The sequence below is a fragment of the Panulirus ornatus genome, chromosome 14 (genome assembly GCF_036320965.1).
Source record: "Panulirus ornatus isolate Po-2019 chromosome 14, ASM3632096v1, whole genome shotgun sequence".
In the NCBI taxonomy this organism is placed as follows: domain Eukaryota; kingdom Metazoa; phylum Arthropoda; class Malacostraca; order Decapoda; family Palinuridae; genus Panulirus; species Panulirus ornatus.
This window is the reverse complement of record NC_092237.1, coordinates 2,653,208-2,659,158: the sequence shown is the minus strand read 5'-3', so window position 1 is coordinate 2,659,158 and position 5,951 is coordinate 2,653,208. Positions and strand designations below refer to the sequence as shown.

Genomic DNA, 5,951 nt, shown 5'->3' with positions numbered 1-5,951 from the left:
TAGTTCCAAAACTATTCATGTCAGCCATCTTGTAAGTTCCTCCAAGTGTAGGTGATGGACGGTATAAGTATACATATACACAATGACACGGCAACCCAGGTGTAGACTTTAACAGCATGGCAACGTTCCTGGCAACAGGGAACGTTCGGCCTGTTGCACCACCTGTCATAAATTATCTGCACTACATGTGCACTGACAAGAATCGAACCCAAGTTCTCGAATTGGATGCCAGATGGAATGATCCCACCGGGATGTGGCCCTTGCAATGTTTACGTTTACAGTTCCATTACATACAGACAATATCAACCCTTCTTCTCTAATGGTTCTATCAACCCTTTTCTAATGGTTCTCCATGAATGGAAACTGATACTGGGTGGAAATGGAAAACAAATTTTTCTCTTCAAAATGTTCCTTTTTTTCATTGGTCTTTTAAAAGCTACATTTGCTGAGGGAGGTGGGAACGAGGCCCAATTAGCCCATTTTCAGATGGGGTTGTGAAGCGGAGTATGAAATGTGTTGATCAGTAAAGAACAAAACAATTGAATGCCTGTCTCTCCCACTGCTGTCATGCCCTCCTCATTCTAATGGGGGTCAGAGAAGGTCATGGGGCGGGGGAGGGGAGAAGGATTTCATGATTCCTTCTTTCCCTAACTTACACCCATTACATGGCCAAAAGCTGAATAAACTACTCAGAGTAGTTTATTTCAATTATGTTTTGAGCGAGTACATTCACAATGTAAATGACTTACAAAAGCAATGGTCCTCAACAAAACCAGGCCTTTTTTCATACAGAACAAAAACAGAGCATCTCTCATACATACACGACTTGTGTCCAACATCTGATTAATATCTTTGTTTGATGGTTGAAAGTTCATGATTTATTCCACGTTGAGTTCTCATTAGCATTGTAAGCTGAGGTCTCATTAGGTTATACAATAAGCCTACACATATTCCTCTGGTGGTCATAAGCAAATATTTCATTGTATCGTGAACTCAATTTCTTCCAGACATGTCTGTAGTTCATTCTCTGAGAGTGTTTACAATAATCCAGGCGGAATATCTTGTCAAAACTTTATTCTTTCTAAAACTTCAAAGTTTCATTTGAGAATTGTTTGTCTTGTATGTAGGGAATTAGCCAAAATAAATACAGATAAATATTATGTATAATACGCTGTCCCCGCAAGGAAAGGTGGAAGGTAAGGTCCTGGATGTGGCCCATCATAGACCATCAAGACCTCGAGACGTCTTGGGACCAGACCATCGACGCATGGCCCGAGACCAAGACCTGAAGGACTGCGAACACCAATCAGGAACCTAAATCAAGTGTCAGCAACTCCCAGCACCTGGGGAGCAGGATCCAGTGAGTGGAGGGACGAAGACGAAGAACCTATGCGAGTCAGTTTGCTTCACGAGGAACATCGTCTTGTGCCATTCACGCCCCCAGAACTGACGACTTTCCTCGGTAATGAAGAGTTGCCACGAAGAGAGAGTTGAGTCTCGTTGATGACTTGGTTAAATGTGAAGAGAGAGAGAGAGAGAGAGAGAGAGAGAGAGAGAGAGAGAGAGAGAGAGAGAGAGAGAGAGAGAGAGAGAGAGAGAGAGAGAGAATACTTGGACTATAATGGTTTCACTCATAAAACATTTGGTCTGGGTTTCCTCAAGGAGAAAACTTCTGAGTCAGGAATTTCTCAGGGAGAGAACTTACAGACCTTTGTGTAGAGAACACAATCATGAGGTTTCTCAAGTCAAGAACATGTAAAGTCGATTTTCTAATAAGTACAAAGCATCATGTAGAGAACATCCGGGCCAGAAGCGCCTCAAGTAGAAACCTGGTCTCTAGGCCCTACCTTGGTAGAACTTCCTGACAACTGGATTGTAACCCTGTGACTGGAACATCCAGGAGCTGTGAGGAGGGAGAGAGGAAACACACTGTTAATGACGGCATAGCAGGGCATCGCACGGTATGACGGTATAGCAGGGCATCGCACGGTATGATACTACACATAAGTAGAGCAAGAATGGATGAAACTATCATCAACATGATGATAATACTTATGGTCACACACCTGCCACCGAGGGGTCACACCCGTGTCATCGAGGGGTCACACCCCTGTCACCCAGGGACTACACACCTGTCACCCAGGAGTCACACACCTGTCATCCGGGGGTCACACCCCTGCCACCCAGGAGTCACACACCTGCCACCCAGGAGTCACACACCTGCCACCGAGGGGTTCACATACCTGTCATCCAAGGGTCACACACCTGTCACCCAGGGGTCACACAGCTGGGGCTTGGCTTACCTGTCTGGCTGGGACTCCACTTGGGTGACCGTAGGAGTCAAGACATCAGGTACCTCCATCTCCTGGTACTCCCTGGGTCCGTTAGGGTACCGTTGGTACATGATGTTATCTGCGGCGAGACAGAGAGAGAGAGACAGGTGTAACGTTGGCTCGGGCAGGGGTGAAGGTAAGCCGGGGGGATCATGGACCGTCTTCGTCACTAAAGGGAGAAATATTGTCAAGGGACGAGCAAGGGAGGATCAAGGGTCTGCAAGGGAGAAAACATATGAGGAGAGTGTTGGAGAGCCTTAGGGAGTGTTGGAGAGTCTTAGGGAGTGTTGGAGGGTGTTGACGACAGTAACGGAGTATTGGGGAGTGTTGAAGAGTGTTGGGGAGTGGTGGTGAGTTTCGGAGAGTGTTGGGTGTTGGGGAATTTTGGAGAGAATCTTGAGAGTATGAGTTTGGATTTGGAGAGGGAGGGAGGGAGGGAGGATGTGAGGGAGGGAGGGAGGGAGGAAGTGAGGGAGGGAGGGAGGGAGGGAGGGAGGGAGGGAGGAAGGGAGGGAGAGGCGGATGATGGAGAGGACTGTCAGGCTGCTGGATGATGGGGTGGGGGATCCCTGGCACGTCCTCCGCTTACTGGAGGGGGGACCTTGAGGTTTCTGGGGTGGGTGGAGGGGATTACCCCCACCTTAAGGGGGTCAGTATGACGCCACATTCCAGCCACAGACTCTAGTTTCCAGTACAGACTCGCACAGACACCACGTACAGATACGCACAGACACCACGTACAGACACGCACAGACATCACGTAAAGACACGCACAGACACCACGTACAGACACGCGCAGACACACACAGACATTAAGTGCAGACGTCACGGATACAAACATGCTGACATCACCCTCAGACATATATGACTCATACACACAGACGTAGCGCAGACATCACCTATAGATCCACAGACATCATGCACAGACATACAAACATCCCGTACGGACACACAGACATCGAGTACAGGCACCGCACACAGACAGTACACAGGCACAAGGTAAGTAGTCAATCTTTGCTTGGCTGGTGTACACATGATTCCGTTTCTCTCGTAATTCAGTTCTGAGTGATGTTTAAGTATTCTCTCGCCTACTTTACCAGATAATGAAAGTACTGCTTAAGTAGTGTGGTGGGTTGTAAGAACACTTACAGATGCCGTAGACAGCGGCGTGTGTGTGTACGGAGGCAACAGCCAACACCACCAAAGCCACCACACACAACTTGGCTCCACAAATCATCCTTCCTCTGTGTGTTGCACTCCAGGCTACACCAAGGTTGTACTACACGGGTAACACCTGTGATACACAGTAATGTTCTGATGCGTGTGTTGCTGTGCCTTGCTTCCTACGCACTAACGAAGACGTTCGGACTGGCCTGGCTTATATACACACGCCTCCCTCCCTCCTGCAGGACGTGTGACGCGCCAGCCAAGTGTTACGTTTCTCAGAAACAATTTGTGTTGTGTTTGGGTTGCTATCTGTGCCTGCGTGGCGAGGAGGGGCAGCACTTCTGTTGCTGTTTACACTCACTCTTTTGCCCTTTTCCATTCCTTCCTTTACGTTTATTATAGGCAATAATATTCTTAATCCTTTCTTATATTCTCTTTTTTGAGTTAGTGAGTGTGTGTGTGTGTGTGTGTGTGATCACTGACAACAAACCATCTGTACACATGACAGATGGTTCGTGACCCAGCTGACCAAGGTGTCGTGTGTCCACGAAGGAATGATCAGGTTCTGGTGACGAGGTCAAAGGTCACCATCATCACCAGATAAAACTTGTCGGTTTTATATCATCTTTAATCCTCCTGAGCACGGCGGTACGACCCCTGAGCACGGCGGTACGACCCCTGAGCACGGCGGTACGACGTCCTGCCCTACTGAAACCTCGTGTAGGCATACTGAAGCCTCGTATAGCCGACCTGAAGCCTCGTATAGCCGTACTGAAGCCTCGTATAGCCGTACTGAAGCCTCGTATAGCCGTACTGAAGCCTCGTATAGCCGTACTGAAGCCTCGTATAGCCGACCTGAAGCCTCGTGTAGCCGTACTGAAGCCTCGTATAGCCATACTGAAGGATCGTACCGTCGTGACCAACAATATTAAGAACTCATCCAAATCTTCAGAATTCAATAACTGATTCTTCTGAAAACCTGAACGATAAGAAAAAAGAATCCATTGTTTCTGGACACAGAACATCTCATGTGTACTTTTCATAGAAACAATAACGAAGAAAACGGGAGCGAGCAAAATTCATGAACAGATATCTATAAAAAAAAAAAAAAAACAGTGTAAAAGTAAAGGATTCTCGGCAGGATGGCAACGTGTCCTTGTGTAGGATGGATACTGAGCGGAAGGCTGCTCCCGTGAGAAGGTCCTCACAGGATGTAGCTCACCGTCTTGGGTAATCTTGATTTCCTATTTATTCTGTGATACATAAGGATATCTAGGACTCCATGACACATCCAGGACTGCATGACACATCCAGGACTCCATGACACATCCAGGACTGCATGACACATGTGAGACACTGTTGTTATGTATAGTTCACAATCTCTTTTTCTTTCTCGCAAAAAATGTTTCACTAAATGTGAACCGTACGAGAGAAATATAGCTCTTATGTATATATATAATAAGAGAACATTCAGGTGATTCCGAAGTTGTACACATCACTATGAAGAAAATGCTTGGATCTCTGTGATATATATTCCAGGTAGTGAAGTACATATTTGTATGTACCACTGCCTAACTAACCTAACCTAACCTCTAAATACATATACAAACCTTACCCCTGCTTATCACCCACTATATAAGTGTCATGTCACCTGACAACAGCACTAGGGAACTGTGGAAATATTATGAAATACAATATACTCATACAAGCCAAGCATTGTTTTCAACTCTGACTTTATTTTCTTTCATACTTGTTCGCCGTTTCCCGCATTACCGAGGTAGTGCAGGAAACAGACGACGAAAGGCCTCATTCATGCACATCCATTCTCGAGCAGTCATGTGTAATGCACCGAAACCACAGCTTTCTTATCCACATCCAGGCCCCACAGACCTTTCCATGGTTTACCCTGGACGATACACATACCTGGTTCAGTCCATTGACAGCACGTCGCCCCCTGTGTAACACATCAACAGAAGTTTACATAAACCTATTATTACTATCATCACAAATATCATTATTACTAGTATCATTATCATCGTCATTATTATCATTATTATCTGTAGTAGTGGTAGTAGTAAAGATAACAGCTGCTCTCTATATATTCCCTCCATCCCATACGCCAGGGGTATCAAGTACTGACACTATTAGAAGTAAACTATAGTGAAGGTGACGACTTAATCCGTACAGACCAGCTGGGTCTCTACTTAGAAACCAAGAACCCCGGATATACCCTTGAGATGCAAGTACAGGCAACAACTGGTTCTTGATTTCTCAACAAACCCGACCAAGATTCCCAGTAAACTGTTAACAGAAATATTTTCCTTCTTTTCAAATTATGAAGAAAAAGTCGATAACACATGGATCATGATGAAATATAAGATATCATTGATACTATTAACTACAGTAATGACAGTACTAATACAAGATGGTTTAAAATTAGAAAGGAACTTA

At 45.6% G+C, this 5,951-nt stretch overlaps 1 long non-coding RNA gene across 1 annotated transcript; it reads right to left on the bottom strand.

Moving 5' to 3' along the window:
- Positions 1 to 1,522: 1,522 nt before the first annotated feature.
- LOC139753162 (uncharacterized) lies at positions 1,523 to 3,744 on the bottom strand. The gene is made up of 3 exons (XR_011713653.1): positions 3,483 to 3,744; positions 2,304 to 2,412; positions 1,523 to 1,903 (listed from the first exon to the last, which is right to left on the bottom strand). It is a non-coding gene; the product is annotated as an uncharacterized lncRNA (long non-coding RNA).
- Between the last annotated feature and the right edge of the window lie 2,207 nt (positions 3,745 to 5,951).